Source organism: Cervus canadensis, chromosome 15 (genome assembly GCF_019320065.1).
Source record: "Cervus canadensis isolate Bull #8, Minnesota chromosome 15, ASM1932006v1, whole genome shotgun sequence".
NCBI classification, from domain to species: Eukaryota; Metazoa; Chordata; class Mammalia; order Artiodactyla; family Cervidae; genus Cervus; species Cervus canadensis.
The window spans coordinates 71283032-71305554 of record NC_057400.1 but is presented as its reverse complement, the minus strand read 5'-3'; the positions used below and the strand labels follow the sequence as shown (position 1 = coordinate 71305554).

General features: G+C 43.4%; 2 protein-coding genes across 3 annotated transcripts in view; one reads left to right on the top strand and one right to left on the bottom strand.

Moving 5' to 3' along the window:
* PLEKHB2 (pleckstrin homology domain containing B2) overlaps positions 1-1192 on the bottom strand; it is a 56447-nt gene extending 55255 nt beyond the window's left edge. The window contains exon 1 of one of the 2 annotated variants that reach the window (XM_043487802.1): positions 1068-1192. The gene's annotated coding sequence lies outside the window, so the exon portion shown is untranslated. The remainder of the gene's footprint in view (positions 1-1067) is intronic. The other variant, XM_043487801.1, reaches the window with a different exon arrangement.
* A 16322-nt stretch (positions 1193-17514) lies between these two features.
* Positions 17515-22523, top strand: part of FAM168B (family with sequence similarity 168 member B) — a 39096-nt gene continuing 34087 nt past the window's right edge. Inside the window, exon 1 of the mRNA XM_043487503.1 lies at positions 17515-17754. The gene's annotated coding sequence lies outside the window, so the exon portion shown is untranslated. The remainder of the gene's footprint in view (positions 17755-22523) is intronic.

Below are 22523 nucleotides of genomic sequence, written 5' to 3'. Positions count from 1 at the left end.
GGAGTCACAGTCAACAGTCAATTCCAGCATGGTTTAGAATTAATCATGTTCCCCTAGATGTTTTGATACTGTGACCGGCTCATCTCATTCCTTTCCCCGCTCACCCTGGAAACCTGGAATTTTACTATTCGGTCATTTATAAACACTTTCCTGTGTTAAGTCACTCTACTTTTGAGTTAAAAGAACAAAAAACACTACTCCGACGCGAAATAAAAACCCCTGATCCCTGAGATTCTTAATGCACTTAGCAGGCGAGACAATCAAATGTCAAAAAAAGACATACTACAACTAGGAGCACTTAAAACTTAAGACACTGCAAAACCGAGAGTAGGTGAAAGAAACCAAGCGGAGAAGGGCCCCACACGCGAGCGCAAAGCTTCAATGCCATTCCAGACTCCTTCTTAAGGAGGATGAGACCTCCGGGTGGGAGGAGAACCAGAGAGTCCAAATCCCCTGGGCCGGCGGGACAGCCGGGGCGGAGTTCTGCGCCCAGACTGCAGACGGGCAGCGGGTCGGCGGGAGCACCTCCAGGAAGCCGGGCAGCAGCAGGAGCTCTCCAGCTGGCCGGGCGGCTCCAGGGGCGGCTCCAGAGAGGGAGGGAAGGAGCCGCTGGGGGGTCAGTCCGGATGGGGCGCGGGCGGGGAGCTCCAAGGGAGGTTCCAGAAGGAGAGAAAAAAGGGACGAAGCGAGGGGGGTTTCCTCTGGAGAAGACACGGGCGAACAGCTACAGGAGAGGCTCCGAGGGATCGCAGGGGCGGAGCGCGACGGTCCGCAAGGGGGATCCGCTTGGCGGAGGCGAGGGCGGCGGCTCTCGGACAAGCTTGGGAGGGACCGGGGGAAGGAGGGAAGCAGAGAAGGAGGGGGAAACGGAGGAGAAAGGAGGGGGAGGGGAAGGGCTCGGGCGGGGCTGGGAGGCGCTGATGGGCCTCTCCAAAGGAGGCTCCGGAGGGACCGCCGCCGGGGTGGGGAACGGGGGGCGCGGGCCTGGGGTCTCCTCGGATGGGCGCAGGGTGGGTGGGCCCGGCCTGAGGGGGTCTGGGTAGGCGAAATCGGACAGAAATATTCACCTGCAAAGCCTCCGGCCACCACCGCGCACAGAAACAGGTCCGAAGCGAAAGGACACCGCCGGGTTCCGCGGCTCCGGCGGCCTCTCGCTGGCGTCCTGGCCGCCGTCAGACGTCACGCCTCCCCGGCGCGCATGCGCATGGCACGTGAGGCAGGCCGGAGGTGCGGCGGGGCTCGAAAGAGCCTGACTAATGGGGGGCCGGCTGGGCGGGAGCATCAGGCTTCAGTTTCATCTGAAAAGGAACAGTAGACTCCCCTGATATTGCTTGTAAATACCACTTTCCCGGAAAAGGAGCTGGGCAGGGCTCTTGAAAGATACCGATGACTCTAGAACTGGGGCAGGGAAAGAACGACTGAGTCTGCAGCATCCCGTAGCGCCTGCAGTCGGGAAAGCTCAAAAATACGTGTAGGTTTGTCAAGGGACAAAGGACTCAACCTGCCAGAGCTCCCAGTGCCCAAACCTGGCACAGTTACAATTTAGAATATAAAGTAAGTATACTAGAGTCTATTCTGCTGTAAATAAATAAATGTATTATTTGGGAAGGGAGCTAAGTCTTCCTTATAGAAGAATTCTAATGAATCACACTCCATCCAGAGGATTTATTAGTCGCCACTCACCCACCCCTGAGCATGAGCTGTGCATAGTCATTTCCTCCCAGGGTACGTGTTGGCAAAAAGGAAAATTACTTCACCGTGAAGAAACCTGTCAAACACTACTCAACCACATGATCAAGGTTAACATAAACAGCAATGTCTTTTTTATAGTATTTACCCTTGATATGACAAAATGACAAGGTCACTTTTCCTACAGTCTTACCGCAAAAAGCATAACCCTAGTCTAACTATGAGAAGAACATCAGACAAATCTCACTTGAGGGATATTCCACAAAATGCTTCTCCAGTATTCCTCAAAACTCAAGTAGTGAAAAACAAAGAAAGACTGAGAAACTCACATGCAATGTAGTGTCCTGGATGGGATCCTGTAACAGAAAAGAAAAAAAAAAGATGTCAGTGAAAGAATTCATAAATTCCAAATTCTTATTTTAGTTAATGGTAATTATTAGCCATTTTTAGTTCTGACAATTGTAGCACGGTTATGTAAGATGCTAACATTAGGGGAAACTGAGTGACAGACATACTCTTTCAGTATCTTGGGGGATGCTGACTCTCTCAGTAGAGCTACAGGTATAACTCTGACTACCTTCAGTGTTAGATATCTTTCAGAGCTTGGATTAGGAAGGTTCAAAAATACACTGAAAGATAACTCTGTGAAAGTGCTGTACTCAGTATGCCAGCATTTATGGAAAACTCAGCAGTGGCCACAGGACTGGAAAAGGTCAGTTTTCATTCCAATCCTAAAGAAAGGCAATGCCAAAGGATTCTCAAACTACTGCACAATTTCACTCATCTCACACTCTAGTAAAGTAATGCTCAAAATTCTCCAAGCCAGGCTTCAGCAATACGTGAACCGTGAACTTCCAAATGTTCAAGCTAGTTTTTAAAAAGGCAGAGGAACCAGAAATCAAATTGCCAACATTCACTGGATCATCAAAAAAGCAAGAGAGTTCCAGAAAAACATCTATTTCTGCTTTATTGACTATGCCAATGCCTTTGACTGTGTGGATCACAATAGAAAATTCTGAAAGAGACGGGCATACCAGACCACCTGACCTGCCTCTTGAGAAACCTGTATGCAGGTCAGGAAGCAACAGTTAGAACTGGACATGGAAGGATAGACTGGTTCCAAATAGGAAAAGGAGTACATCAAGGCTGTATATTGTCACCCTGCTTATTTAACTTATATGCAGAGTACATCATGAGAAACACTGGGCTGGAAGAAGCACAAGCCGGAATCAAGATTGCTGGGAGAAATGTCAATAACCTCAGATATGCAGATGACACCACCCTTATGGCAGAAAGTGAAGAGGAACTAAAAAGCCTCTTGATGAAAGTGAAAGAGGAGAGTGAAAAAGTTGGCTTAAAGCTCAACATTCGAAAAAAAAAAAAAAAGCTCAACATTCAGAAAACTGAGATCATGGCATCCGGTCCCATGACTTCATGGCAGATAGATGTGGAAACAGTGGTTGACTTTATTTTTCTGGGCTCCAAAATCACTGCAGATGGTGATTGCAACAATGAAATTAAAAGATACTTACTCCTTGGAAGAAAAGTCATTACCAACCTAGACAGCATTTTAAAAAGCAGAGCCATAACTTTGCCAACAAAGGTCTGTCTAGTCAAGGTTATGGTTTTTCCGGTGGTCATGTATGGATGTGAGAGTTGGACTATAAAGAAAGCTGAGCACCGAAGAACTGATGCTTTTGAACTGTGGTATTGGAGAAGACTCTTGAGAGTCCCTTGGACTGCAAGGAGATCCAACCAGTCCATCCTAAAGGAGATCAGTCCTGGGTGTTCATTGGAAGGAGTGATGTTGAAGCTGAAACTCCAATACTTTGGCCACCTGATGGGAAGAGGTGACTCGTTGGAAAAGACCCTGATGCTGGGAAAGATTGAGGGCAGGAGGAAAAGGGGATGACGGAGGATGAGATGGTTGGATGGCATCATCGACTTGATGGACATGTGTTTGGGTGGACTCTGGGAGTTGGTGATGGACAGGGAGGCTTGGCGTGCTGCGATTCATGGGGTCACAGAGAGTCGGACACGACTGAGCGACTGAACTGAACTGAAAAATACACTGGCATATCATCTTTGTGTGACAGGACTCCAGATGACTTATTTCTTCCTCCTACTTTTCTGTACTTTTGAAATTTTCTTTAATGAATCAGTGAAACAACTTAAAAACCACTTTAACAAATTAACAAGAAAAAGTAGTACTTGAGTCCAGTTGTAGGTAGATAGATGTCTGGGAACTGGAGCAGGTACACCTGTTAGTAAGTTTTCTGCTTTAGTAAAATTGGCTTTCTGTCCAAGCTTGCTGACAAGAAAAGTTCAGTAGGGAGAAAGCTAACCTTGGGTAAGTCACACATTTCCCAATACTGAATATGTGGCCAATACTGAAAGGTGTGCTTCAGGCAACCACACTGGAACTGTTTCCATCAGTTGCCTGGCTCCTTGGCTCCATTCATTGTGTGGTACTCAACTCAAGCAAACCACACCATGACCTGATTAGCCCTACTTCCCAATTACCAGTACTGCTTTATATTGAAAAACTGAAAGTGATAAGTTCTTGTGGTTAAAAAAGAATATCTAGATAAGACATGGGACTTGCCTGGTGGTCCAGTGGTTAAGAATCCACCTGCCAATGCGAGGGACACAGGTTTGATCACTCGTCTGAGAAGATTATATATGCTGCAGGGTAACGAAGCCCATGCACCACAACTGCAGAGCCTGCGCTCTAGAGCCAGAGGGCAGCAGCTCCTGAGACCCGAGCGCCTAGAGCCGGTCCTCCTCAACATGCGAAGCCACCAGAACGAGAAACCCGCACACCACAAAGAAGAGTGGCCCCTAATCGCTGAAACTAGAGGCCAGCAACGAAAACCCAGCACGGCCAAAAATAAATTTTTAAAAATTTAAAAATAGGACATGAAGTAAAATGTCATCTTCCTGCCACACCCCACATAATCTGGAATGAGAATCTTCCAAGCAACAGGAGGTAATAGACACATAGACATTCTTTTATTTCCCACTTCCTTTACCTGTTCTAAATGAATCAGAACTGCTCCTGTTCTATTTATGCATTACTGCCCCACCCCCTCCCCTGGCAATCAATAGTATCTGTCTATCTCTCTAAAGCAGAGGTACCACTTTGGGTAGAGCAGTAGAACTTCACCAGCTTCACAGTTTTCATCAGTACCCCAAATCCCTCCCAACAGACATACAATTCTAGTGAGAACAGACTCTGGGGCAAGTCAAAGCAAAGTCCAACCCAGATCAGGAAGCTCTTCCACCAAACCTGATACACTTTTGCTCCTACTATGAGGAAGTGCTGAAACTGCCTCTATTGGTAGGAAACAAGTTTTTGTACACTTAAATTTGACTTTATTTTGCCCTCAATGTCTACTGAGAAGTCTTGGCTTTCTTCAGTTGAGTTCATTTCTTCTGAGGAGATCAGTTGGGTTTTTGTTCACTGTATATATGAAATTACCATCATACAAGAATGGGGAAGACAGATGAGGTCCAGCTGTGGCACAGGCAGCCTTGAAGTTACTATTCCTGTTTCCAGGTTCATTTCTCACCACGTTTCCCCTCTGCCCCCATCACACCTGCTCTGGGTTGCAGCTTTTTCTGCCTATTTGAATTATCCACTTGAAAATGAGTCCCTTCCCTCCCCAACTGCATGCACCAGGGCCTCTACTGCTGCTTCAGTTTTCTCTGATGTCTATTATTTTTTAAACATTTATCATCTATTTCATAAAAGTCTAAGGAGAAATGGAAAAGTATGTTCTTGATCTGCCATCTTGAATCAGAAGCCTCCAACCCCAATTGCTTTATTTCATGATCAGTTATCTCAAATTTTCAGTTAACTGAGCGTCCTTTAACTTATTTTCTAGAACTATTCGGGACTTTTAAAAAGACCTTCTTGGGGGACTTCCCTGGTGGTCCAGTGGTTAAGAATCCACCTGCCAATGCAGGGACACCGGTTTGATCCCTGTTCAGCGAAGATTCCACGTGCCGTGAGGCAACTAAGCCCATGAGCTTGCCTGTGTCAGCACACTAAAGCCCTCAAGCCTCAACAGTGGAACACAGAACAAGGAGAAGCTCGTGCAATACACACTGCAACTAGAGAGTAGCCCCCACTTGCCCCAACTAGGAAAAATCCACACTCAGGACCAAAGACCCAGTGCAGCCAGAAAAACTTTTGGGGACTTCCCTGGTGGTCGGTCCAGTGGCTAAGACTCTGAACTTCCAAAGCACGGGCCCTGAGTTTGATTCCTGGTCAGAGAACTAGACCCCACATGCCACAACTAAGACCCAGTGCAGTCAAATAAATAAATATTGAAAAATAATTCTTAAAATACCTTTTCTTTTACCTTAACAGGGTCTTGGAAGGGAAGAGACATAGATCTCTGAGTTCACCCCAATGTGCAAAACCAGAACAGAGTTATACACTCTCCAAAACGTTGCCTCCAGCTAGATAGTGAACAGAAAACAGTATTTTCCTACTAAACCCTCAATTTATATATAGTTGACAAGAAAAAACATTGACTCCAATTAAAAAAACAGGCAAAGGGTATATGAATAAATCTTTCCTATAAAAAATATAACAAATATTTTTAAATGACTCTTGGCTGGAATCTGACAAGTGCAAATTAAAACAAATGAAATATTGATTTTCAGTGATCAATTTTAAAAAGATTTTTAGTGAAATACTCAATAGAAGTGATAGGGACAGAGTAAAGGGACAAAGCAGGTGATTAAGTAGTTAATCCCACTTGGAGATTAAAGCAGAAAAAAGTATGAGACACCCCTGTAGGTTAATGATTACTCAAGAAAGCAGGTATACTTAGGCACAAAACCAAGCAGCCTGGCTTAGCAATAAAACCATACATCAGAAGCATGAGACATGACCCAAAACAATAAAACAATGGTAGCAAGATCCATATCCTTCTCACTGAGCTCAGTGTTGATGACCCCTAGCACACGCTCTCTGCACACATAAAAAATAATTCACGGGAAGGTGACATTTCAAAGTGAAAGACCCTCATTGTACTGAGACCTGAAATTATTTTTTCATAGTGCGATGACAGTCCTGGCTTGACCATGTATGGAAAATAAAACTCTCCTGCCCAACCCGGAAGAGGAACTGATGACGGAAACCTGACGTCCGTCTACTCATGGATGAGGAAGAAGGTGTTTTTTCTCCCTCCCCACTTTTCCTTTGATTGTAAAATTGTAGCCCACTAAGTTCTCCCTCTCACACCACTGCTTGTAAGCCTCACAAGCATCCCACTCTAATAAATCACTTCTTTCCTTGTTGGAGCTTCAAGTAACTTGTTGAATGAGATAGTAATAGCTTTTGAATATTAGAAGAATAGTTTTGTGCTATTCAAGGTATGACACCTACATATACTACCCCTTTAAATTCTTAATCTGTATTGTTAATACTATTTCAATCATATTCATAAATCCATAAAATTAACAAAGCAAGAAATCAAGCCCTGATCACTACTATCCCATGAGTTGCATTCCTGCCATGGTGCATTTCAGCCTCTAGAGGCAGTACTGTGAAAGGGACACAGGAAGGGAGCCCACAGCCAAATATTAATATAATGGCTCAGAGTTTCCACCTGGCAAAGCCCAGGGCTCCCCAAAACTTTAGGGAACAGGCAACAAGAAAGTAATTAGGAAAGTTTGAATTGTATTTATTCCTTTTGTTTTTAAATCAAGCTCCTATAATTCCATGTTTAACAAAGTCTGGCTTGCCAAATTCCTGCAAACTCTTGGATTCCCGAGACGGTGCAAGCACTGGAAGCAGCCTGCACACCCCTGAGCCTGAATCGCTACCGTTCTCCATGTTGTCTTATCCTGAGTTTTCATTATTCTCGATAAAACTGCTATGAACATTTCTGTACAACTCTTTGCATGGAAGAATGCTTTCATTTCTCTTTGGCTGATACCTTCAATTTGCTGGCTGACAGGATAGGTGTATAGGTGTGTGTTTTTCTAAAGAAATGACCAGACATTTTTCCAAAATGATTATACCATTTTATATTCTTCAAAATATGAAAATTTTATTTCTTTTTAATTTAATTTTATAACATGTGATGCATCCCTGTTGTTGTTGTTCAGTCGCTAAGTTGCATATGACTGTGACCCCACAGACTATAGCATGCCAGGTTCTACTGTCCTCCACTATCTCCCAGAGTTTACTCAAATTCATGTCCATTGAGTCGGTGATGCTACTTAACTATCTCATTCTCTGACACCCCGTTCTCCTTTTGCCTTCAATCTTTCCCAGCATCAGGGTCTTTTCCAATGAGTTGGCTCTTCACATCAGATGGCCAAAATACTGGAGCTTCAGCTTCGGCATCGGTCCTTCCAAAGAATATTCAGGGTTGATTTTCTTTAGGATTGACTAGTTTGACCTCCTTGCAGTCCAGGTGATTCTCAAGAGTCTTCTCCAGCACCACAATTCAAAAGCATTTATTCTTCAGCACTCAGCCTTCTTTATGGTCCAACACTCACATTTGTACATGACTACAAGAAAAACCATAGTTTTGACTAGACAGAACTTTGTCGGCAAAGTGATGTCTCTGCTTTTTAATACGCTGTCTAGGTTTGTCATGGCTTTCCTTCCAAGGAGCAAGTGTCTTTTAATTTCATGGCTGCAGTCACCGTGTAATTATGGAGCCCAGGAAAATAAAATCTGTCATTGCTTCCATTCTTTCCCCTTCTATTTGCTGTGAAGTGATGGGGCTGGATGCCATAATATGAGTTATTTTTGATGTCGAGTTTCAAGCCAGTTTTTGGACTCTCTTTCACCCTCATCATGAGGCTCTTTAGTTCCTCTTAATTTTTACCATTAGAGTGGTATCGTCTGCATATCTGAGGTTCTTGATATATCTCCTGGTAATCTTGATTCCAGCTTGTGATTCATCACAATTTCATAGTGCCATGACAGTCCTGGCTTGACCATGTATGGAAAATAAAACTCTCCTGCCCAACCCGGAAGAGGAACTGATGACGGAAACCTGACGTCCGTCTACTCATGGATGAGGAAGAAGGTGTTTTTTCTCCCTCCCCACTTTTCCTTTGATTGTGATTCATCACTGAATCACAAGCTGGGTTGCTGGTATTTCATATGATGTACTCTGCATATAAGTTAAATAACCAGGGTGACAATATGTAGTTTTGTCACACTCCTTCATCAATTTTGAACCAGTCAACTATTCTATGTCTGGTTCTAACTCTTGCTTCTTAATGCACATATAAATTTCTCAGACTACAGGTAAGGTGGTCTTATACTCCCATCTGTGTAAGAATTTTCCACAGTTTGTTATGATTCACATAGTCAAAGGCTTTAGCATAGATAATGAAGCAGCAGCAGATGTTTTTCTGGAACTCCCTTGCTTTCCACATGATCCAATGAATGTTGGCAATTTGATCTCTGGTTCCTCTGCTTCTTTGAAACCCAGCTTGTACATTTGAAATTTCTTGGTTCACATACTGCTGAATCTTAGCCTGGAGGATTTTAAGCATAACCTTGCTAGCATGTGAAGTGAGTGCAATTATATGGTAGTTTGAACATTCTTTGGCATTGCCCTTCGGGATTGGAATGAAAACTGACTTTTTCCAGTCCTGTGGCCACTGCTGAGTTTTCCAAATTTGCTAGTATATTGAGTGCAGCACTTTAACAGCATCATCTCTTAGGATTTGAAATAGCTGGAATTCCATCACCTCCACTAAATTTGTTCACAGAAATGTTTTTTAAGGCCTACTTGACTTCAAACTTCACAATGTATGGCTCTAGGTGAGTGACCACACCATCGTGGTTATATGGGTCATTAAGACCTTTTTTGGTATAGTTCTGTATATTCTTGCCACCTTTTTCTTAATCTCTACTGCTTCTAGTAGGTCTTATCTTTTCTGTCCTTTATCATTCCCATCCTTGCATGAAATGTTCCCCGATATCCCCAATTTTCTTGAAAGGATCTCTAGTCTTTCCCATTCTATTATTTTCCTCTATCTCTTTGCATTGTTCATTTGAGAAGCCCTTTTTATCTCCCTTGCTCTTCTCTGGAAGTCTGCATTCATTTGAGTATATCTTTCCCTTTCTCCCTGCCTTTTTTTTTTTTTTTTCTTCTTTCCTTAGCTACTTGTAAAGCCTCCTCAGACAAACCACTTTGCCTTTTTGCATTTCTTTTTCTGTGGGATGGTTTTGGTCACTACCAATGTAGGAGACCTGGATTTGATCCCTGGGTTGGGAAGATCCCCTGCAGAAGGGAATGGCTACCCACTCCAGTATTCTGGCCTGGAGAATTCCATGGACTGTGTAGTCCATGGGGTCACAAAAAGTCAGACACGACTGAGTGGCTTTCGCTTTCAGTTTTCTTGTACAATGTTACAAACTTCCATCCGTATTTCTTCAGGCAATAACATGTCTACCAGATCTAATCCCTTGAATCCATTAATCACCTCCAGTGTGTAATCATAGGGAACTGACCTATTAATGGGTCATACTTGAATGGCCTAGTGGTTTTCCACGTGCTCAGTTACTCAGTCATGTATGATTATTTGTGACCTTGTGGACTGTAGACTACAGGTTCCTCTGTCCATGGGATTATCCAGGCAAGAATATTGGGGTGAATTGCCATTTCCTCATCCAAGGGATCTTCTTGACCCAGGGATCAAATCCACATCTTCTGTGTCTCCTACATTGGCAGGCAGATTCTTTACCACTAAGCCACCTGGGAATCCCAGTGATTCTCCCTGCTTTCTTCCATTTCAGCCTGAATTTTGCAATAAGGAGTTCATGATATGAGCCACAGTCATCTCCCAGTCTTGTTTTTACAGACTGTAGAGAGCTTCTCCAGCTTCCAGTGCAGAGAACATAATCAACCTGATTTCAGTATTGACCACGTGGTGATGTACATGTGCAGAGTCATCTCTTGGGTTGTGGGAAATGAGTGTTTGCTATGACCAGTGTGTTATCTTGACAAAACTTTGTTAGCCTTTGCCCTGCTTCATTTTGTACTCCAAGGCCAAACTTGCCTGTTACTCCAGGTGTCTCTTGACTTCCTACTTTTGCATTCCAATTCCCTATGACAAAAATTAACTCTAGAAGTTGTTGTATGTCTTCATAGAACTGGTCAACTTTAGCCTCTTTGGCATCAGTGGTCGTGGCATAGACTTGGATTACTGTGATGTTGAGTGGTTTGCCTTGGAAAAAAACAGATCATTCTGTCATTTTTGGGGTTGTACCCAAGTACTGCATTTCAGACTCTCTTATTGACTGTGAGAACTTCTCCATCTCTTCTAAGGGGTTCTTGCACACAGTAGTAGATATAATGGTCATCTGAATTAAATTCACCCATTCCTGTCCCTTTTAGTTCACTTGTTCCTAAAATGTCAACGTTCAATCATTTCAGACCTCATCCAATTTACCTTGATTCATGGACCTAACATTCCAGGTTCTTATGAAATATCATTCTTTATAGCATCAAACTTTACTTTCACCACCAGACACAGCCACAATTCAATGTCATTTCCACTTTGACTCAGTCACTTCATTCTTTCTGAAGCTATTAGTAATTGCTCTCTGCTCTCCCCAAGTAGCATCCTGGACACCTTCCAACCTGGTGTCCTCATCTTCTGGTATCATATCCATTTGCCTCTTTACACTGTTCCTGGGATTTTCACAGCAAGAATACTGGAGTGGGTTGCTATTTCCTCCTCTAGTGGACCTCGTTTTGTTAGAACTCTTCACTATGACCCATCCGTCTTGGGTGGCTTTGCATGGCATGGCTCATAGTTTCACTGAGTTATGCAAGCCCCTTTGCCAAGACAAAGCTGTGATTCTTGAAGGGGAATACATTCATGTAGTTCAAAATGGAAACAAACCTTGAAAATGATACTTCTTGGGAATTCCATGATGGTCCAGTCGTTGGAACTTCATGCTTCCATTGCAAGGGGGCACAGGTTCAATCCCTGGTCAGGGAACTAAGATCCCCCAAGCTGTGTGGTGGGGCTAAATAAGGAAATAAAACATAAGGGGGATTAAAAAAACAAAAAAGAAAGAAAGTGCTCCTTTTTATCTGCATCTCAGGTTTTCCCAGGGTCCACTCAGTCCATAACCTCATCACAGGTAAGCACCACTGCTACTTTCTTGGATTTTTAAAATTACTTGTGTTGACACACAAGTAAATACAAATATATATATTTTCAATTCCTCTTTTTACACAATCTTCTTTAACACAGTTAAATCAGTTGGCTAAGTCTTCCATAACAAATACCACAGAGAAGACAGTTTAGACAACAGAAATTGATGTTCTCACAGTTCTGCAGACTGGAAGTCCATGATGAAAGTGCCAACAAGTTTAGCCTCTCCTGAGGCCCTTCTCCTCTCTCCTTGGCTTGCAGATGGTCGCCTACTCACTGTGTCCTCACATGGTTGTTCATAGATCTATATTGTCTGTATCCTAATCTCCTCTTCTTATAAAGCCACCAATCAGATTGAATAAAGGCCCACCCTACTGACCTCATTTTAATTACCTCTTTAAAGCCCTATACAGACATTTTGAGGCACTGGGCGGTTTAGGGCTTCCACACACGAATTGAAAGTAGGTGACACATTTAAGCCCATGGCAACAGTTCTACTCTTTGCTTTGTCCATTTAACAGTTTACCTTGAAGATATTTCCATTTTAGTATATACATAAGCTGCTCATTTCTATCTTGAGTTATGGAGTCAATTATTCAGTCAGTCCCATTGTGACAAACACTGGGATTGTTTTCAGACACTTTGCAACTCCTAGCAAAGCTGCAATTAATAAGCTTGAACCTATTTCATTTTACACTTCAGAGAGTATCTCTGTAGACAAACTCCTGGAAGTGGAATTGTAGAATGAAAATTTTTCTTCTGCATACTTTTCTTGATTTGTTGTTGTTGTATAGCTGCTAAACTGTGTCTGACTCTTTTTTAACCCCATGGACTGTAGCCTACCCAGCCCCTCTGTCCACGGGATTTCCCAGGCAAGAATACTGGAGCAGGTTGCCATTTCCTTCTCCAGGGGATCCTCCCACCCAGGGACTGAACCTGAGTCTCCTGCATTGGTGGGTAGTTTCTTTACCACTGAGCCACCTGGGAAGTCAATATTTGTCTTGATATACATTATTGAATGGTCCCCTCTGCAATCCAGCTATGTGTCTGCATCCCCACAGCCTCACCAATAGAGAGTATCTTTTGGTATGTCAAAAGAGTATGTCAAAATTTCTTTTTGGTACTTGCCAATCTAAGAGGGGAAAAGATGCTATCTCAAAGAGTTTTTTTTTTTTTTTTAATATTTATTCTTTTATTTATTTGACTGTACCAGGTCTCAGTTGTAGCACTCAAAATCTTCCATACTCGTTGTGACTTGCAGGATCTTTAGTTGTGGCATGTGAACTCTTTGTTGTGACATGTGGAATCTAGGTCCCTGACCAGGGACTGAACCCAAGCCCCCAGCGTTGGGAATGCAGTTTTACCGCTGGACCCCCAGGGAAATCCTCTCTCAAAGAGTTTTAACTTTCTTTTTATGAGTGAGGTTGAATCTTTTTATTTTTTCATGTAATTGAGAGACATTTATTTCTTTTTCTGTGAACTCTCCTCATTTTTTTATTGGATTTTAGGGCTTTCTCTTATTGACTTCGGGAAACTCTTTAAATACTAAGGAGATTAGTCCTTTGCCTATGGTATGTGTTGGAGCTATTTGTTAATGTTAATCATTTGTTTTTTAAAGTGAAAGTGAAAGTCACTCAGTCGTGTCGGACTCTTTGCAACCCCAAAGACTATACAGTCTATGGAATTCTCCAGGCCAGGATACTGGAGTGGGTAGCCTTTCCCGTCTCCAGGGGACCTTCCCAACCCAAGGATCAAACACAAATCTCCCACATTATAGGCGGGTTCTTTACCAGCTGAGCCACAAGGGAAGCCCATTTGTCTTTTAATGTTAATATTAATCAAAGACAAATGGTTAATCATTTGTCTTTTGGCTATTTTCATGGTGCTTTTTTTGTCAAACCAAAGCTTTTCATACCCATGATGTCTAGATTTTGATAGGCAGCTTAAAAAGGTTTTCTTGGAACTCTGCTCAACGTCATGTGTCATCCTGAATGGGAGAGAGGTTCAGGGGAGAATGGTATGTCAGATCAGTTTACTTCTCTTCCTGGGTTCTTGTCTCATTGCAACAAAAATTTGGAGCAATGGGTTAAACGGTGTAAAACAACTGACAAGTTACAGCTTAGTTCAGCTCAAGCAGACAGATCTTTTATTACACAATCAATGACATGAGAGCAGGCCCACCCCAAAGGAATCCTCCTCATTCTTCCTGTTGATCCTTCTTGCCTTCCTCCTTTCATACTTCCAGTCTCCTCCTTTTGGTTATAGCCTGTGCAAAGTAACGCTTGTACTCACCTCCAATCAATGAAAGGGAATGCAAATGGGCATACGCTATATAACAGTAGACTATGCTGTTTAGGTCTTCCCATGATTCAGTCTGTTTTAATTAGATGCAGAATATTCATGATCCCTTACTGGGTTCCTACCTGCCTAAGGTTACTTTTAGAAGCCCCTGTGGTTATTTTGTAGTGCCTAGGACATATACGCAAAAGTTGAAAAGTCTCTGTGTTTATTTTGCAGCCTATCCAATGAGCTCTCCTGGGTGTGTCTAAGATGGAGTTCAGAGATGAGCTTGCATCCCTTTCAGCCAGGCCTCCCCTTGTTGCTTTTGTCTAACTTCCTACTGAACAGATACGTGTATATTTGAGGCTAAGGCCCTTAACTGTTCACATGAAACTACCACAACGTTGTTAATCGGCTGTACCCAAATAGAAAATAAAAAGTTTAAAGTTTGATTTTTTAAAAAAGGCTTTTTTACGCCAAGATAAAAAAAAATTTTTTTTTAATTCTTGTTCTTTTATAATTCCATTGTTGTACATTTGTATCTTTTTTGATTTGGATTGTATTCAGGTACGGTAAGCTATAGATTCAATTTTATATTTTTTCAGATGGCTGTTTCCATCCCAATGCCATTTATTAAATAGTCCATCTTTCTTCACAGTGACTTGAGATGCTACCTTTATCAGATATCACTTCTGAAAATAATTTGAGTGTATTTCTGAATGTTCTATTTCATTGATGTGTCTATTCATGCATCTGTGACACACTGCTTTGTTGACTGAGGCTTTTAAATATGTTTTCTTATTTCGATAGGTGTAGTAGCCCCCTTACTATTACTCTTTGCCTTCAATGTTTTCCTGGCAAATATTCTTTTACTTTTTGGCTTGAAGGATCGTAGTTCCCCAATCGGGACTGAGCCTGGGTCCTGGGCAGTGAAAGCTGAGTCCTAACTGCCAGGGAATTCTTCAGATACTCTTGCTTTTGATTTTTCTTGTTGATTTTTTCATGGGTAAATCAGAATCACTTTACCTAATTAAAAGTAATTATTGGTGTTTGATAGGAATTGTATTAAATTCATAAATTTAGAAAAAGTATCCAAGAATAATATGTTTTTCTCCATGTATTTAAGAGTTTTTTTTTTTTTTTTTGGTGTGATTTGGTGGGTATTTTAAATTTTATTCATATAGACCTTTCACAACTATTATGCAAGTTTTATTTCTGGGTATTATTGTTATTTTTGTATATTGTTTTATTTTGTCTATAAGTAATCAACCTTGTGTAAAATGGATCTTCTCTTCCATTGTATCTTCTAATTCGTTGTTAATTTAGATAGATTAGATTATTTTTTCTCATTTTGATAATTACTGGTTGCTCTTATTGTTAGTATAGTTTTTTAGATGATTCCACTTGCTTCAGATCTGATGTTTGAGTGAGAAATAAACTTCTCTATTGTGTGAAAACACTGAGATCTGGGGCTTGTTACTGCAGCATTTCCTACCTATCCTGACAGATACAAGTGATTTAAAAAAATAAAGAGGCTCAATACACAAATATATTAATATTAGGGTTAAATTCTGTGCCGACAGTGGTATGCAAGCAGGAGTTTAAGAAGAAAAAGCACAATGGAATTCTGTACTGTTACAGAACTGATTCATGTATTTCTAAATTTTTATCACTGGCTTGTTGGGTCTTCCTTAAACTGCCTGGGCTTTTTCTAGTTTCCCTGAGCAACGGCTACTCTTCCTTAGGGTACATGGGCTTCTCATTGCAATGGCTTCTCTTAAGGTGGAGCACAGGATCTAGGGCCAGCAGGCCCAGTAGTTGTGCTGCTCCGGCTTAGCTATTCTGCATGTGGGATTTTCCCAGAGGAGGGATCGAACTGCATCCCTTGCATCAGCAGGTGAATTCTTAGCCATTTAACCACCAGAAAAGCCCTTTATTCATGTACTTTTAAAATGGAAACTAAGGAAATGGCAACCCACTCCAGTACTCTTGCCTAGAAAATTCCATGGATGGAGGAGCCTGGTGGGCTAGAGTCCATGCGGTGGCAAAGAGCAGGGCATGACTGAGCGACTTCACTTTCACCTTTCAGTGGGACTCAAATCACCATAGTGTCTATATTACAACGGTTAAGAGTAACATCTAGTTGTATTTAAAGCCACCATCTTCCATAGTGTGACAAAAACCAAGTCCTTTGCAACTATTTTAGTGAATGTCACTCAGTCATGTCCAACTGTTTGCCACCCTATGGACTATACAGTTCATGGAATTCTCTGGGCCAGAATACTGGAGTGGTAGCCTTTCCCTTCTCCAGGGCAGTTTCCCAACCCAGGGATTGAAGCCAGGTCTCCCACATTGCAGGCTGATTCTTTACCAAGTGAGCCACAAGGAAAGCACCAGAATACTGCAGTGGGTAGCATTTTAACGTGCACTTATATCTCAGAGATGCCAACCAAACAGTCTTTAGGAACTGTAGTAGGTGTTCTCGGCTTGGTCAGGCAAAGATAGACTGCCTGGATCCTCCCAGCTGAGCAGAGACCACAGGATTCCTCCACCTTTCTCCAAGGCACAACCATTGGGTCTCAGATCACGCAGGGAACCCGTGGGCCTGAGTAACGTTACAGACATAGTCGAGAGCAGCTCTGGAAAAGCGCAAACCCCAAAGTTCCCATTTAAGAGCAAGTGCCCTGAAGTCAGACGTTCGGGTTTCAATTTGGTCGGCTCTCGAAGAAACTTGCCAACCTCTTCGTGCCTTAACTGCCTCGTTATAACGACTTTATTGTATTAAGTGACTTAATGAATGCAGAGCACTCAGAACGGCGAACGCTAAGAGCGCCGAGCGCGCGAGCTCGGGAGGTCCCGGCGCCCCGGCCCTGGCCGTTAAGCCGACAGCCGACCACACAAGCCGGGGGACCGGAGCCTGGCACTGGGGAGGAGCGAGCCCCCACCGCCGCGCCTGCATTACACAAGGGTTTCTGTAGTGCGGAGCTATTTAAAAACACGAAACCGAATACATGTTTCTCCCTTAAGAAGTTAATGATTATGTTCCACTATAATTATGTTCCATTGTGCCCTTTCCAAGCCACGAGCGTAGGAGCCCAAGATGGCGTAAGGAAAAACATTCCACATGAGCGTTTTTTCGAGTCAACAGATATCCTCCGGGCGCCGTTTGACTTCTGTTTGAAACCCCCCGCCCTGTACGCTTCAAACGCCGAGACCACGGAAATTCGGCCCGACGGTCCCAGTACGCGACAGTTCCCGGAAGCCTTCCTGCCCCGTCGCCTCTCGGACGTCGGCGGGAGCGCGCACGCCGACCCGGAGCCCGGAAGGCGCCGTCGGGTCACGTGTCGGCGCGCCCCCGCCAAGGCGGGCTCCAGGCGGAAGTGAGGTCTGGGCTAGGCGGCAGCGCAGCGTCGGCGAGGAGCGCGGGCTGAGGAGAGGCGGGCCGGGCAGAGCGGGGCGAGCGGGAGCGCGGGCCGGGTAAGCGGCGGTGGCGGCGACCCGGGCCTCGCGGCTCAGCCCCGCATCGGAGCAGGCCTACGCAGCGCGCGCCTCTCACCGAGCCCGACCGCTGAGCGCGCCCTGGGCGGGCGAGCTCTGATCACTTGAGGCCCAGTCTGCCCCCGCGGCGCGGTGAGTGCGGGCGGGGCGGGCGGCGGCGTGCGCGGCCGGAAGTGCGGCGCTTTGTGCGGCCGATTTGGGCGGCGCCAAGGTCGGGCCCGCGGCGGCGCTTTGTCCCGCGGGGCCGGGCGGGCGGGTGCTGCCGGAGGGAGGCGGGGCTGGGCTACCGGGCTCGCGGGCAGGTGCGGCGTGGGCAGCGGGGAACCTGCCCCCGGGCCGGCGAGAGCGGCGTTTGTTGCACAACAGTGTTCTCTGGGTCTTTTTTTAATGTCCAGGTGATCAGATCAGGAATGGGGAAGCAGTGGGGTGGCGTTTCTGTTCGTAGGATCTTCATCATTTCCAGTGTGTAAACTATCCACTTTTCTTACAAAGTAAACATTATTCCATTTGCCTGGCAGAAGCTTTAGCTTGAAAGGCTTTCAATGTTTTATCCAGAAAGGACGTATCGTGGCCCAGCCTTGGTTAACTTCAAAAGAGAGGTGCGCCTTTACAGCGTCCACGAATAGGGTCTTCCTCTTTTATAGTGTACGTAAGCGTGCATTTAATGGATTGGATGAGTTAATACTTCATTACAGTCATACATAAAAGTATTTTGGAGTATTTTGCCAAGCAAGACTTTTTTTAAGTGAAAAGGTTTGTCTCCTTCCCCCTCCTTAAATTCTCAAGTCACCCTTGTGTAATTTTTAAGATTATTTTCTCAAGTAGTATATGAAAAACTTAGCAATAATAGTAGGGACACGTTTTAGAACTTAGGTTAAGTAAACAAGGACCGGGTTATTTTTGCTTTGACAGGAAAGAATTAGGCTAATTGTTCTGTTGTTGAAGGTACTATGGTGCACATTGTGAAGTTTTTTTGTTTCTTTTGAGGTTTATAGGGTGGGCTTGCTTTAGTATGTGTTTGCATAATTAGTTCCGTTTAGTCGTATTTGTGACTAAATGGACAAGCTAAGGTGAGCCAACAAAGGTGCGTCTAGTCAAAGCTGTTTTTCCTGTAATCATGTATGGATGTGAGAGTTGGACTATAAAGAAAGCTGAGCACTGAAAAATTGATGCTTTTGAACTGTGGTGTTGGAGAAGACCTGAGAGTCCCTTGGAGTGCAGGGATATCCAACCAGTCCATCCGAAAGGAAATCACTCCTGAAATTTCATTGAAAGGACTGATGTTGAAGCTGAAACTCCAATACTTCGGCCACCTGATGTGAAGAACATTGGAAAAGACCCTGGTTCTAGGCAAGATTGAAGGCGGGAGGAGAAGGGGACAACAGAGGAGATGGTTGGATGGCATCACCGACAGGATGGATATGAGTTTGAGCAAGCTCTGGGAGTTGGCCATGGACAGGGAAGCCTGGCGTACTGCAGTGCATGGGGTCGCAAAGAATCGGACACGACTGAGCAACTGAACTGAACTGAAGGTGTGGTAGAGGTCCCTGCAGGCTTTAAGAGTTGGAAACTGCAGCCTTCCTCTATGTTCTGTGTAGCAGTCACTCTAGACACGCGGAGCAGGTAGCATCCCCTCTTCCTGTCTCCTGCTCTTCGGCATAGTGGAAGGATCCTACAAGCCAGGAGGGCGGAGGAAGCTGCTGTTGGTATTACTGCCCCTGCCGTCTTATCCCGCTCGGATAGATTTGTTGAGTTTTACTTAGTATTCTACTCTATAGCTGCCATTCAACTCCTTTCCGTTTTAACGTTAGACAGAATTGTGATGTCAAAATTATATGAATTTTCAAACGAGAAAATGAGTGTAATGCCATAGAGGTAGAAAATTAGAATTGGGAAAAAGAAGCTTAAGTGCATATAAAGAATATTATTTAAAGTTTTTTTTTATATGTTCTGTAGCTTAAAGGCAAATTTTTGCCTCACAAACTTGTCTTACATAAATAGCTTCTTTTCACTGATCAGTTGAGAGCAATTCTAAAACAACAGCACACCAGCCTAGTAGAGGCATGATTACTTTTCTTATGCCTGTGTTCCACTTTATGTCTGTATCTTTGAAGTTCTGTGCAGAAATATGCGAATGTCTCCCAATAGATTGGAAACCTTGATAGTGAAGATCGAGTTTGGAGGCGTTCAGAGTCTATCTTATTATGTGCTCTTCTTGATGTTGTCATGAAATTACCCAGAATTTCCAGTGTTGATTGTGTTGAACGGATTTTATCTTGTGTATTGCTGTCAGAGAGAATTAAAGCCCCTTGACCTTAGTTTCCTTGGTAGGAAGAAAAATAATACACAAGGCCTCTACAGTCCACACAGGGTAGCAAAGAGTCGGACACGACTGAGCGACTTCACTTTCTTTTTTCTTTTTTAAAGTTTTAGAATTTCTGTTTTGTGTAGGAACTTTGTTTAGGTCATGGTATATTTTGAGACTAGAGAAACTAGTACAGTGATGGATGTTAAATATACTTTCCCTCTGAGGATTATCAGATTTCAAGTTGAGAAATTTTTGCTGTTATCTTTTTTAAACCCTAATCTGAGACTTACCTATTTTGCTGCAGGTGTCAAACCACCCATAGGAAATCTGACATTTTCGTCATTACAAATGAGAAACTTTAAAAAAAAAAAAAAAGAAAGAAAGTGATACTAGCTTCCTTGGTAGCTCAGAGGTTAAAGCGTCTGCCTGCAATGAGGGAAACCCGCATTCGATCCCTGGGTCTGGAAGATCCCCTGGAGAAGGAAATGGCAACCCACTCCAGTGCTCTTGCCTGAAGAAGCCCATGGACAGAGGAGCCTGGTAGGCTACAGTTCATAGGGTCCCAAAGAGTCGGACACGACTGAGCGACTTCACTTTCTTTCTTTCTTTCTGGCTCTAGCCTTGAAATTGGGATCCTTGGCCCATACCAAATCAGACTGGGAAGTCGGTGGTTTCTGGGTGACCAAAGGCACTAGAATCCCAGGCAGAGTGGTGATGGTGTTTTTTAACCTTTAACTTTTCATTACTTAAAAAATAGGCAAATACAACATACAGCCATATACCCAACATCTCAGTCCCATTTATATAGGGTGCTCAGGGCTGGTACACTGGGATGACCCTGAGAGATGGGATGGGGAGGGAGGTGGGAGGGGGTGTCAGGATGGGGGACACATGTACACCCATGGCTGATTCATGTGAATGTATGGCAGAACCACCACAATATTATAAAGTAATTAGCCTCCAATTAAAATAAAAAGAAAAAAATATTTTAGATTACAGACATCGTGTCATTTTTACCCTTGTACAGTTTAATACGTACTTCTAAAAATCAATGCATCTTTACATAACAAAATGCTATTCTCACATATAACAAAATTAATGATTGTTTAATGCCATTTGATGCCTAGCCCATGTTTGTTTGTATCCCTCAGTCCTTAAAATACCTTTTTGTAATTTTTTCTATCTTAAAATCATGATTCAAACAAAAACCTCCTGTAGCCTTTATTAAATCTATGTTAATCTAGAACCATCCTTCTCTCTACTCCCTGCCTTTTCCCAGACCATTGACTTACTGAAGAAATTGGACCCCTTGCCCTCTAGATTCCCTTCTTTTGGCTTTGTCTGATCCCCTTTATGGTGTTCAGTATATTTCTGTAACTCCTCCCAGGAGTTACCTGGGAGTTAGATGTATAGGGTACATTGGATTCAGATTTTAGTATTTTTGTAGCAGTACACCTCAGATGAGGATGCATGTAATAAGTAGCTTGGGGGGCTTCCCTGGTGGCTTAGTGGTAAAGAATTCACCAGCCAATGCAATGAGACATGAATTCAATCCGTGATCTAAGAGGATCCCACTTGGCTGTGTGCCACAAGTATTGAGCCTGTGCTCTGGAGCCCAGGAGTGGCAGCTATGAAGCCCACATGCTCTAGATCCTGTGCTCTGTAACAAGAGAGGCTGCCAGATGAGAAGCTGGAGCAGCAACTGGAGAGTAGCCTCCTCCCAGCACAACTAAAGGAAAGCTTGAGCAGCAGTGAAGACCCAGCACAGCCAAAATAAATAAAAATTTAAAAAAATAAGTAGTTTGCTCTTAGTGATGTTAAGATTGGTCAGTGGGTTTAGCATTCATGTCCGCTAATCAATAAACTGAGCACAATTATGGTAGTTTGAACATGCTTTGACATTGGAGTGAAAACTGTCCATTTCCAGTCCTGTGGCCACTGCTGAGTTTTCCAAATTTGCTGGCATGTTGCGTGCAGCATTTTAACAGCATCATCTTTTAGGATTTGAAATAACTTAGCTGGAATTCCATCACCTCCACTGATTATTTGTAGTAATGCTTCCTAAGGCCCACTTGACTTCACACTCTACAATGTTTGGCTTTTGGTGAGTGACCATACCATCGTGGTTATGTGTGTCATTAAGACCTTTTTTGGGTACAGTTCTTCTGTGTACTCTTGCCACCTCTTTTTCATCTTTTTGTCCCTTGTTAGGTCCTTAACACTTCTGTCCTTTATAGTGTCCATCCTTGCATGAAATATTCCCTTAATAGCTCCAATTTTCTTGACACGATCTATAGTCTTTCCCATTCTATCTTTTTCCTCTATTTCTTTGCACTGTTCACTTAAGAAGGCCTGAGTTTAGAAAAGGCAGAGGAACCAGAGATCAAATTGCCAACATTCATTGGATCATAGAGAAAGTGAGGGAATTCCAGGAAGACATTTACTTTTGCTTAATTGACAGTGCTAAAGACCCACTTTGACGGTGTGGGTCACAACAAATTGTGGAAAATTCTTAAAGAGATGGGAATATCAGACCACCTTACCAGTCTCCAAAGAAATCTATGTGGATCAAGAAACAACATTTAGAACCAGA